The sequence below is a fragment of the Sorex fumeus genome, unplaced genomic scaffold (genome assembly GCF_029834395.1).
Source record: "Sorex fumeus unplaced genomic scaffold, SorFum_2.1 ptg000030l, whole genome shotgun sequence".
NCBI classification, from domain to species: Eukaryota; Metazoa; Chordata; class Mammalia; order Eulipotyphla; family Soricidae; genus Sorex; species Sorex fumeus.
In genome coordinates, this window is record NW_026606087.1 from 12,882,003 (window position 1) to 12,895,916 (window position 13,914).

General features: G+C 38.0%; 1 pseudogene; it reads left to right on the forward strand.

The window, feature by feature from the left end:
- Nucleotides 1–8,716: 8,716 nt before the first annotated feature.
- Nucleotides 8,717–9,655, forward strand: LOC130025331 (olfactory receptor 52E5-like; annotated as a pseudogene).
- The last annotated feature ends 4,259 nt before the right edge of the window (nucleotides 9,656–13,914 follow it).

Sequence of the window (13,914 nt, forward strand, 5' to 3'; positions counted from 1 at the left end):
ATGCCCTACCTGCTGTGCTATCACTCCAGCCCCAAATATAACATTATTTCAAGCATATATTAAATCTATTGTTGAGTATTAATATTCTAATCAAATGCATTCTTCTACTTTAAATATTCTGAGCATAATTATGTGAAATGTACTTTGCTATTTGTAATCACATGGTGAAATTATAGGGAGGGAACATGAGGCTTAGAGAGATTAAGGAATACATCTAAAATCTCTCAGTGAGTTGCAGAAAAGTCATTTACATTAAATTGTCAAATTTCAAAATGTCAACTTCTGACATAATGCCGTAAAAGAATTATATAACAGCATTGTAGCACTGTAGCACTGTCCTCCCATTGTTCATTGATTTGCTCGAGCGGGCTTATTGATCATTTTATCTTAAGTAAACAGCTGCTAAGCACTTTCATATTATTTAAATATAACAGTCCTACAACTCAATGTATATACTTAAGATTTTCTTTTAGGAAAGTCAAAACTTAGGCAAATTAAATCTATCACAGACAAAAAGGCATGTAGATGGACGAAGTGTTCTTTTAAAATATGTTTATTATTTGTATTGCAAATTCTAATGCAGAGAGCAGAGAGAAAGAGAGAGAGACACAGAGAGAGATAGAGGGACAGAGAAAGAGAAACTACCTGCAATAGAGGTGTGGTGAAGCAGGAGGGAAGCAGGAGGGAAACTGGGGACATTGGTACACTGGTGAAGGGACGGGTGTTGGAATGTTATATGACTGAAACTCAATCATGAACAAGCTTGTAACTGTGCATCTCACCGTGGTTCAATTAAAAAATTAAAAACAGTAAATAAATTTTTATTGTTTGATTTATAATTATAGCTTACAATAAATATTATGGGATTTCATATTCACATCTTTTTATGTATATAATTCTCATCACCCATAGAGCTTAGATATTGGGGTCATATCATCACAGAAAAAGTCGTCATCAATATGCAAAAAGCTAAACTACTTTTTGTTTAATTTTCATGATACACAACTTTACTTTTATCATAAATATCTATTTTTCTTTGTTTACACAAATATACACAAATATAGGTACCATGGAATAGGTACCATGGAATCTTACAAAATCTTTTTTTTTTTTTTGCTTTTTTTGGGTGACACCTGGTGATGCACAAGGGTTACTCCTGGCTCATGCACTCAGGAATCACTCCTGGCGGTGTTCGGGGGAACCATATGGGATTCTGGGAATCAAATGGGGTTGGCCACATGCAAGCCCTACCCGCTGTGCTATCGCTCCAGCCCCACAAAATCATTTCTAGGTGATTCTCAAAACAGGTTTTGAAACTTAGAATGAAATTCTGGCTCGCCATTTACTAACTGCACATGTCTTTTCTGTGCTGACTGAAAAAATACTGGCAGGTTTCTTCTTTTCTACTTGTTTTTTTTCCCTATTTTCTGAACTTGACTTAAAAAGTAACAATTCACCTGATATCACAGTGAGTTTTGAAAGGTTGGTGGGATGCCAGCAACTTTCTGACAGACTAGAATCCTTGGATCTGTGCAAGTAGTGTTCTTGGTGGAGGACACAAAGTGGAAATTATCGAAACTGTAAGTATCTGACCAGAAAGAATAGAACTTTATCCTTAGGGATATGGAGATTTTCTGCCATATACTTAAGGTCCAAGGATACATCCCACTGTGGGAAGCTCTTCCCGAGGGATTGGAGCTCAGGTATAACTCTTCAGTCCTGTTTATTGGGAACTCAGTCACATTCAGGTTGCAGTCTGTGGCATCCAGTTCTTTGCAAACAATTTCTCAGATGCTTGGCAGAGGTAGGTGAGTCAGCTCTTGGTTATTTTAGAAGAGGAGTCACCATAAAAATAACTAAAATTGTGTGTGGGATGGTGTAACTCTGACAACTCAGTCTCTATAAATAGGAACAACTCAGGAAATGGAGGAAGAAAAAGGCTAGGAGTGTTATTGAGAACAGCCTGGATTCATAGTCACATATTCGTCACACATAAGTACATGTAGTAAAATATACACAATGATGAATAAAAGTGATATGAATAAACTTATGAACGTATATGCAGATACAAATATAAGTAAAGTATATTCTATTCAAACATGAGAGAAAATGCTAAACATAAGTCCCATTTGCTGGCACAAGTGAAGTAATTCTTCCCTACATCTTTCTATATTGTCATCTGAGTACAGATCCTCTCACAGGGAGCAAGTCATCCAAGTGGGATTAGGCACAGCTAGAATTGGGCATAGAGAGATGGTGAGAGGTGGGAAATCTGGGAACTTTGGGGATATTTCAGTTCTACTGCAAAGGATGTAGACCAATTTCTGGGAGAAGTACATATAGATTAGCCAAGGATTTATGCTCTTGGGGAAGTAGTTGGAAGATAATAAGAATTCTATAAATGCTTGGATGTTTAAAATGTTAATAAATGGAAACACTTATAATATAACCTCTGTGGATAGATGGCAGTGGTAGCAGGTTTTTCAGATGACCCTACACACAGAAGGAGACAAAGTAAATCATTGGGAGAAGTCATAAGAACATTTACCAATTTTTTTTTTGTTTTTTTTCCATTTTTTTCCCTTTATTTTATTTTATTTTTTTTAAAGTTGTAGATTTACAATTTTTTGTGCTTTGGTTTCAATTATACAATGATCAGATACCCATCCCTCCACCAGTGCCCATTTTCCACCACCATGGATAATATCCCTCCCACCCCCATCCCCCCATCCCCCCGTCTCTGTGGCAGGGCAATCCCCTGTGTTCTCTCTCTCCTTTTGGGTGTTGTGGTCTGCAAAAGAGGCATTGAGTGGCAAACATGTTCAGTCCATAGTCTACTTTCGACATGCATCTCCCCTCCTGGGAGGATCCTCCAAACATCCTTTATTTGGTGCTCCCTTCTCTATCTGAATAGCCCTTTCCTCTAGGATACCCGGCTGGCCTCTAAGTTATGGAGTAATCCTCCTGGTGCTGATCTCAGCTATTCTTGGGTATTAATCTCATACTTTGTTACTTTATATCCCCCAGATGAATGCAATCTTTCTATGTCTATCCCTCTCTTTCTGACTCATTTCACTTAGCATGATACTTTCCATATTGTACCACTTGTATGTAAATTTCATGACTTCATCTTTTCTAAGAGCTACATAGTACTCCATTGTGTAGATGTACCAAAGTTTCTTTAACCAGTCATCTGTTCTTGGGCATTCAGGTTTCTTCCAGTTTCTGGCTATTGTAAAGAGGGCTGCAATGAACAAACAAGTGCAGATGTCACTTCGACTATACATTTTTGCCTCTCTGGGATATATTCCCAGGAGTGGTAAAGAACATTTACCAATTAATAAGATTTTATTACCTTAATTCATAAGCACAATCTTTTATTAAGAGAATAATGTATAAAATCCAACTAGCTGAAGTGATCTCCCTTCTCTTACCTATTCTGTATTATATGAGGAGTAAAAATATGTCTTCTCAAACAATAAATAAGTTTTTGATTCCTCTTCCTAATATTTCACTTTTTAGGGAAAACTTCTTTTCTCTCAGTTTGATCAGTACTTCTCAATGTTTTTAATTTTGAAAAATGAGGCTGATCAATTTAACCCATAATAAAATGTCATTGAGAAGCACTGATTCAACTGAGAGAAAAGAGTTAATTTATTAAAGAATTTATTTGTCAGGTTTTATGTTCAAGCAGGGAATAGAGGTGAAAGAATGATGAATATATATATATGAAACATACACTGTCTGATGAAATGCTATTTCAATTATAAAGAAAGGTAAATAAGATCAAGTGATATTGGTTGGTACAAAGTATTGATACTGAGTGTTTGCAGTCATCACTAAAAGGAAAAGTATGGACTAAAACAACTCATGGAGTGAACAAGTCCTAACATAGCCTCCCTCTCCAAACAGCAGCATGTGAATTTCTGGGAAGTGAACTTAATGGCATATTTTTTTAAAACTTTGAAAAAAATGAGCATATGCTAAGTCAGTGACACATCCCAGTATATCCAAAACAAATCTTGAGATCTTGATTGAAATTATGTCCTGTGATTTTAAAATTTAAAATGAGAAACAACATGTTAGAACTCATTGCAATTCAAGGAGAATCAAGGCAAAACACTGCCCTACATGTGGCACCACCTGGATCAAGCAGGCTGGTTGCTATCAGGATTCTACCAATGGTTCAGAGCTATAAAGTGTTCCTTATAACAACAAAATTTCTAATGCTGGCTAGTCTCTGTTTGCAACCCACTGCCTCATAATGCAACAAGTAACATCCATGTCATAGGGCACTTAAAACACAGATTTGATCAGAAAGAAGGTCTATGAGGCAGTATCCTTTTTCACAGTATATGTACTGGAGGCTAATTTAATCATATTATTACCACTAAGTCAGAGAAACTAGCTGCATTACTTTTGCAAGCTAACCTGTTTCAAAATTGAGGCAAGCATCTCTCTGTAGTATTGCTCTAACATCAAATAAGATAGACACATTGTCAGGCTCCTATCCATGTAGTGTATGAAGGGTGTATCCACTAATAAGATGAAGCCTAATTGCAGACAAAGATGTCACACTTACAAGCTGAGATATGGAAACAACTAATTTATTCTATGACAGAGTGAACAAAGAAGCTGCTCTCTCTCTATACATATGTATATATACATGACGGAATACTATCTAGTTATAAGAGAAGATTGTCTTTTATTCCTGAAACATAGATAAAATTGTAAGGCATTATAAGAAATGAAATAACTCACTTAATCACTTAATCACCTAATCCCCGTTATTCATCGATTTACTTGAGTGGGTGCCAGTAACGTCTCCATTCATCCCGGTTGCGTGCTAGCGTAGCCAATGGTATCTGTTCATTCTAGGAACATGCAGAGCCTCAAACCGATCATTCAGGGTCTTGACGAAGAAGTCTGACCATCTTGTAGGTGGGCGTCCACGTGATCTTTTGATGTCCCGTGGAATCCAATAAGTAATGGCTCTAGTCCAGCGGTTGTCTGTAAACCTCATTACGTGTCCAGCCCATTTGATTTTTGATGTCTTGGCAAATGAGACAGCCTCCCTGATTCTTGAGCGTTGACGGAGATCAGAACTCCGGATTCTATCTCTCATTTGAGTGAATCGTGATATTCCAAGCATAGCTCTTTCGATTCCTCTTTGAGAGACCCGAATAACGTTCTCATCCTGTTTTCGTAGGGTCCAGGTCTCTGAGGCATATGTTAATGCAGGAAGAACAGTGGAATCAAAGAGATGTGCTCGTAGCTGGAGGTTCTTTGTCCTTTTAGTTATTTCTTCAACGTTCTTGAAGGCATTCCAAGCCACTCTCTTCCTCCTGCGTAACTCAGGTGCCAGGTCATTCATCATGTTGATTTCTCGACCTAGGTATATATAACTGTTGCATTCGGAGATGGTGGTTCCGTTGAGAGCGAATGGAGCGTCAGGAACAAGGCTGTTTCTCATAAACATTGTCTTCGTAAGATTCAGCTGTAGTCCGACCTTTCCACATTCACGGTTAAAGTCGTTCAGCATTTGTGCTGCTTGGCTGATGTTTGGTGTTATTAGAACAATGTCATCAGCAAAGCGGAGGTGGTGTAGTTGCTGACCATCTATCTTCACTCCCATTCTTTCCCATTCCAGTCGTCGCATGATGTTCTTGATGGTGGCACTGAAGAATTTTGGTGAAATGGTATCACCCTGCCGAACCCCTCTCTTGATATGGATGATTACTTCTTTGTAGAATGGTGAGATCTTGGTAGTGAATCCGCAATAGAGCTCACGAAGGATCCTGATGTATTGAGTTTGTACACCCTGATTGGCTAGGGCTTCCATGACCGCTTCCGTCTCAACAGAATCAAAGTTCCACAATGAAATAGACCACATCATATTCAATTGGTGGTTTTGCCTAACCGATGTTGCTGTTGTCCCAAAATTCCAAACGGGATCAGACCACTGTCTTCTTTGTGCAAAATTCTACCTCACAGAACGAGGAGAAAAGAATGCAAGGTTTAAGAAGAGGACTCCCAGAATGACCACCAACTGGGAGCTCTTTGGCTCTGTTGCGGCAACATGGGAAGATGCCATCATTGACAACATTGATGAGGAATACCATCGAATGATTCAACACCTCCATGATTGTGCGAGGAATGCCAAGAGAGAGATAACCACAAAAAACCGCCTTTCTTCGAACACTCTTGAACTTATTCGCCAACGTGGCTTGGCACATGCCTCAGGCAACCACAAGCGAACATCCGAACTGGCAAAACAGTGCAGAGAAGCCATCAAGGATGACCTCAAAAACAGGAGAGCAGCAGTACTGGTAGATGTGGCAGAAGCTGGGAAAAGCATTCGTAAAGCCCACCTGACCTTCACCAACTACAAAACCAAGTTGACTGCCCTCCGACATCATGATGGATCTATCACATCTTCCAGAAGGGCAATGGAGAAGATTATTCATGACTTCTACTCAGATCTCTTTAATAACCACGTCCACTTGCCCACGTACCACATACCACATGATGGATATGTCGTTCCCAATGTTCTCCCTTCCAAAATCCAACATGTCATCTCGTCGGTAAAGAAACAAAGAGTACCTGGCCCAGACAAGATCAGACCTGAACACCTGAAGAACTTACCATCAGTACTCATCAATACATTGGCTCGGCTCTTCACACGATACCTGTCTGAATGCAAGGTTCCATCCCAATGGAAAACCAGCAGGACTATACTACTATACAAGAAGGGAGACATCCACGACATTGGCAACTATCGCCCAATCTGCCTATTGTCTGTCGTCTACAAACTGTTCACTCGAGTCATCCTGATTAGGATTAGCAGAACACTAGATGAAGGACAACCATGTGAACAAGCCGGATTCCGAAAAGGATTCAGTACCATCGGCCATATCCACACGATTACTAAGCTCATTGAGGTCTCTCGGGAGTTCAAGATGCCGCTCTGTCTAACGTTCATTGATTTAAAGAAATAACTCAGAAGGAGAAAAAAATTGAATGGTTTCACTCAGAGATAGCATATATACAAATTGTGAGAATATGAGTTTGTTTTTCAATGAAAACGTTCATCAAAGTGGGAGAAGGCAAAGTGCTGGCTTTATCAGAATTTCAGCTTTATAAAATTTGGGACCTATACTCAGTTTCTGCTACATGTCTGCAATTGGGGTCATAGTTAGAAAATAATGAAAATTCTATAAAATAAAGAATAAAATAAAATATAAAAGTTTGATATAAAAATAGTATTTTTGAAAACTTCTAAATTTTGAAAACTTTCTAAATCTCTAACACTTGATAAAGGGCAGTGGGTAGCTTCAAAAAATAGAGATTGTCCTTTCTGTCTATAAATCACATGGATAATATTTTAATGATTAATGTAAAGAATGAAAAAGAATATGATTATTCTCATATTTGAGAATTTTATGGGATGTGATGGAGAATTATTGGCACTTTGGTAGTTGAAACGATATAGTAATACTGTACTCCTAAGACATATATTTAAACTCTTATAAAATACTTTTTTTTTTCTTGCTTTTTGAGTCACACCCGGCGATGCTCAGGGATTACTCCTGGCTTTGCACTCAGGAATCACTCCTGGCGGTGTTTGGGGGACCATTTGGGATGCTGGGAACCTGGGTTGGCCGCATGCAAGGCAAACGCCCTACCGGCTGTGCTATTGCTCCAGTCCCAGATACTTTAACCTTAACACATTAATACTAAAAATAAATATTTTTGATATTAAAAGCACTGTCCTCCCATTGTTCATCGATTTGCTTGAGCGGGCACCAGTAATGTCTCCATTGTGAGACTTGTTGTTACTGTGTTCGGCATATTAAATACGTCATGGGGTACTTGCCAGGCTTTGCTGTGTGGGTGAGATACTCTCGGGCTCTCTGAGAGGAACGGAGGAATTGAACCTGGGTTGGTCGTGTGCAAGGTAAATGCCCTACCTGCTGTGCTATCTCTCCAGTCTTAAAAGAGGATCATAAATCACAAAAGATCTTGAAAACATTTTAGTTAAGGAACAATAACTGTTTCATAGTGAGCAAAAATAATTTAGTCCTATGAGAAAGTATTGTTTTTCTGGAATATATTATGATCTTTCAATATGTTCAAGTTTCTGAATTTCATTCATTAGCTTACACCTAAACAATCAGTTGTCCAATTCTCCAGACATATATAGTGTGTTAGGGCCAGAGCAATAGCACAGCAGGTAGGGCGTTTGCCTCGCATGTGGCCGACCCAGGTTCCCTGAGCACCGCTAGGAGTAACTCCTGAGTGCAGAGTTAGGAGTAACCCCTGCGCATTGCCAGGTGTAACCCCCCAAAAAAAAAAGAAAAAAAAGGAGACATATATTTTTTATCTCATTAAGACATAATTAACAACAAATTATTGGTAAATTGATGTCAAATGCTGGTTATATAAAAATTGAAAAAGAGGAAAGGCATGAGAAATGCAGGACTGTTGTATCTGGAAAATTTCTGCATTGTTTTCTGTCAGTAAGCAACTACTTGGAGGTAAATGTTTCCTTAACTGTGACTCACATTCCTTCTTTAGATCTTCTCTGCTGTATTATGGAATTAAAGAATGGATTTTCTGTTTCTCCAGAAAATAGGCAACATAGTATAAAAAAGGTTAAGATCTTTCATTGGAAGCAAGAAACCCTCTACAAGAAATGTAACCAGTTCTCATCACTATGCTTCATCACAACAGTACACAGTTCCACCCTTCTTCGTTCCTTCTGATGGGGATTCCAGGACTGGAAGAAGCACATATCTGGATCGGCTTCCCCTTTTTTGCAGTGTATCTAATCACTCTCTTGGGGAACATCATTATGCTACTTGTGATCAAGACTGAACGCAGCCTACACCAGCCCATGTTCTACTTCCTCGCCATGCTGGCCTTCACAGACCTTGGCTTTTCTACAGCTACCATCCCCAAGATGCTGGGGATTTTCTGGTTCAGTCTCAAGGAGATTGTGTTTGGTGCTTGTATCACACAGATGTGCATCATTCATACATGCACCTGGTCTGGAGTCTGTGGTGCTGACTGTCATGGCCATAGATCGGTATGTTGCTATCTGTAACTCCCTGAGATACAGCATGATCCTCACTAATAAGGTGGTAGCCATTTTGGGCATACTTATAGTTAGGACTTTGGTGCTTGCGACTCCATTCGTATTTCTCATCTTGAGATTGCCCTTCTGTGGTGTCCGCATCATTCCTCACACGTACTGTGAACACATGGGTTTGGCAAAGTTGGCTTGTCAAGTATTAGAATCAATGCCATCTATGGCTTGATTGTCTTCTCAATGGGTTACATTGACCTCTCTGTGATTGGGTTTTCCTATGTCCAAATCCTTCGTGCAGTCTTCCGTCTCCCATCCTGGGATGCCCGGTTCAAGGCACTCAGCACATGTGGCTCCCATGTCTGTGTCATATTAGCTTTTTATTTCCCAGCCTTCTTCTCCTTTATGACACACCATTTTGGCCACAATATCCCTCATTACATTCACATACTTGTAGCTAATCTGTATGTGGTAGTTCCACCTGCCTTTAACCCTGTAATCTATGGGGTAAGGACAAAACAGATAAGAGAATGGGTGTTAAGGATGTTTAACCCTAAGAACTACTGACCTATATACTAAATAAGATCTTGAGTATATTTAGTTATATAATTATGGTCATGGTCCTCCCGTTGTTCATGATTTGCTCGAGCGGGTCCAGTAATGTCTCCATCATGAGACTTGTTGTTATTGTGTTTGGCATATTGAATAAGTCACAGGTAGCTTGCCAGGCTTTGCCGTGCAGGTGAGATACTCTCGGTAGCTTGCCGGGCTCTCTGAGAGGGGCAGAGGAATCGAACCTGGCTTGCCAGGCCGGCTGCGCGCAAGGCAAATGCCCTACTGCTGTGCTATCAATAAGAATATCAAAATGAAAACAGACACTGGAAAGTTTTATTATTTTACCTTAACATTCCTACATAAGCCAATAAATATACTATCTATTTTTTCATAATTTGTACACCACATTGGAACGCATAACTCAAATATTTTAAAAAATCTTTATACAAGTAAAGCACAAATTAAAATTTTTATCTTTAAATGCCACAAAATTCTGAAGAATAGAAAACAGTTTGCACATATGTCATGACACCAGTAACTGCCTTTATAATTTACTTCTACGTTTAGATTCTTTTGATTCATAGACAGAATCAGAAGTTCATGCCTGTAAAAATGATTTTGCATACCATAAAACTCAAGCAGGATTCAGTGGTAAAAGAAATTAATTGGGAATCTACTTGTGATTTGCTCGAGTGGGCCCAGTAACATCTCCATTGGAGACTTTGTTGTTACTGTGTTTGGCATATCGAACACGTCACGGGGAGCTTGCTAGGCCCTGCCGTGCAGGCGAGATACTCTCTGTAACTTGCCGGGCTCTCCGAGAGGGGCGGAGGAATCGAACTCAGGTCGGACATGTTGGCTGCGTGCAAGGCAAATGCCTTACCATTGTGCAGGAGCGATAGCACAGCGGTAGGACATTTGCCTTGCACGCAGCCAACATGGCCGACCCGAGTTCGATTCTTCCGCCCCTCTCGGAGAGCTTTGCAAGGTACCGAGAGTATCTCGCCCGTACGGCAGAGCCTGGCAAGCTCCCCGTGACGTATTCGATATGCCAAACACAGTAACAACAAAAGTCTCCAATGGAGACATTACTGGGCCCGCTCGAGCAAATCGATGATCAATGAGAGGGCCATTACTTGTGATAAGAAGATTTACATGAGAATTTCACTTGGGGATATATAAGATTAGCTGATTCACCCATAAAATGGTATAAATAAACAAAATTTTCACTGTGAAGTCAAAACATCATTGTGAAAATGTAAGGTTGGTAAAAAATAAATATATTTGGAAATAAATTAAAAACGTATTTCTAGAATGGTGGTTACTTCTAGAGTATGCAGATTTGGGTTACTAAATCCCCATTCAGTTCCAGACCATCCTCGTACTTGTGACTCATTAGGGTCTATTAGTATTTTCCTTGGTTTGAGATCTTTAGTCAAGATACAATAAATAAGAAAGACTGAAGAATTAGTCTTTAGATTTGTGGATTTGAATCTCCATCTCTCACAATTCTAGTCAGGGTTGGCATTTGGGAAAAGTACGATAATGTTGTTGCTAACACCTATGAAGTTAAATAAAATTCTATATAAAATAAAAATTAAATTACTTTTGGGGTGTAGGAACTGCAAGAACAAAATTAACATCTAGTTGGAAATAGGATTGTGCTGAGACTCAGTGGCCAAAGAGTATGCAGAAAGTAGGAGAAGGTGAATATAATGTAAACCAACAGAGGAAGTAAATAGAATAAACAACACTTTGTAGAAAATGTAAAGAAAAAGCGACCAGGTGATTATTTTCTTTTCCAAATTTTTTTTTTATTGAATCACTGTGAGATAGACCCTTACAAAGCTGTTCATGATTAGATTTCAGTCATCTAGATGCTTATTTTCTAAATAAGAGGTATGAAATTTACACATACTTATAAAGGTCAAATAAAACAGAGGCATTAAAAAGTGATTATGGATTTCTTCTAGTAAAATGCCAGGACATAAAATAGTTTGGTGTTCATGAAAAACATTTACAAAACAATAAAAAAAATCCCCGTTAAAGCTGTTTAAGTGACTTTAAAAAACTAACAATGTCTCCATGGAAAAATCAGAAAATTGAGGAGAAAAAATAGAAGAAAATTTTCAAAAGGAAGAAAAATAAAAATCAAATACATATACAAATGCAAAAAGTATAATTAAATTTGATAAACTTTGTATGAAATTTTATGAGTGCTTACTGAGTGTTAAATGATCTAGTTGTGTTACCTCATTTAATTTTCAAATTAACCCTACATTATAGACACTAGCAGTTATATTGGTTTGCGTAAGTGAAAACTAAGACAAATAATTTTGTCCTTAATATCATGAAGATTAAGCGAGCCTTCAATTTTTTCACTTGAAACGTATATAATTCACTGCTTATCTAAAATAATTACAGGCATAATTTGAGATTTTGTCAATAAAATTTTGGAAATTATTTACAAAGCATTTTTTACATATCAACTTGATACAATGAAGCTCAAGCAATGATGAAAATATGCTCATAAAATTAAAATTTACCATTTCCGTCCTAAAATCTCAACAGAATCGTGTGAAAATTACCTAGAATAATTATTAAAATTAATAATGAAAATTATTAATGATAAAATATCTCTAAGATTCTAGAAGCATACATCCGAATGATGATAAAAAATCAGCTAAAGAATTAATACCCAAATTGCAGAATAACTGTAAGTAAACATAGATCTGGGATGTTACTAAAATATTTCTGTGTATTAGAAAATTTCTTGAAAGCGTGTGGGAACTGAAGTGGCTGCCTCAAAAATGCCTTGCTTTGGGGAAAGTAGTATCTCAATAGAGGTGTGTTATTAAAAAATAAACCAGAAGACAAAATAAAGTTTCTAAAAATACAAGAAAAATGAGAATACTTGGCAACCTCTCCCTGCTCTTCCAGCAGTCAATTTTGGTTTTTTTTCTTGGTAAATTTTTTCTTTATTAGCTTTAGTGGCAGGTTATAAGAAACAACATTTAGCACATACCACCCAGGGAACAATTCTGGGATAGATCTTTTTTTTTTGTGTGTGTGTGTGTGAATTTTTGTTTTTTCTTGCAGCTGCCTTTGCTCTTGCTGTTGCACCAGCATCCTCTGGGAGCAATTCTACCTCTTTTTTTAAAACTTTTTTTCAGCAAGACACTGTGATTTACAAAGTTATCGATAGTCAAGTTTTAGACAATATCACAGCACTGATCCACCGCTGTGTCAACTTCACTCCAGATTCCCTGCCATATCTCCCCTACAGTACCTCCACTCTTCACCCATCATGCCCAGGCTATTCTCTTAACAGGCCCCTTTCTAAGTTTGGTTGTTAAAGTTTGGATTTCTTGCTTTCTGTGATGCTGATATTTGTCTCTATCATTCCTTAAAACTACCTTTGTTCGTGAATCCCTTCACCTGACCCCTATTGCTTCTTATCTCTCTCTCCTCCCATTTCCCTCCAGTCTTTCTTTCTTTCTTCTCCCTATACTCTGGGGTTAAAGTTAATCCGGGAATTCCTCCTTTATTTATTTATTTATTTATTTATTTATTTTTGCTACCTTACTTTTTATTTTATTTTTTAATAAATAATACAGTGTTTTGATTTTGTAAGTAACTTTTTAAGAGGAGATTTGGACAATCTGAAAGTCTATGCTTTCACTACCATTTTTATCCTCATGAACTCCTCCTTTAAAACATTAGGGAGCAGTCATTCTTTAAACTGTTTTCACCAATACTTAGTGAATGGGGTTTTCCTTTTTGTTACATCACTGACAACACAGGTTGGTTCCAGTTTTTTTTGTTTTTGTTATTTTATTTATTTATTTGCTTTTTTCTGGGGGGGGTGTTACACTAAGCAATGCTCAGGGCTTACTCCTGGCTCTGCATTCAGGAATTACTCCTGGCAGTGCTTGAGGGACTGTATGAGATGCCAGGGATTGAACCCAGGTCGGCTATGTGCAAGGCAAAAGCTCTATCCGATGTATTATCACCCCTGGCCTGTTTTTGTTATTTTTGAAAAATATTCCAGTCTCATCTTAATATGGGAATACTATGAAATCTTTATTTAAACATACTTTTTCAAGAGTAAATTTATTTTTTGTGTGTATTTCTCTCTGTCATGAGCCTAGAAAAATTTGTTTTTTATTTTGGTCTTATTCACCACTACTACCACTACCACTATTGAATTTTGTCTTCTTTTCTGCTCTGTCTCCCTTCTTTTCCTCAGACTCTCCCTTTCCATTGTCTTT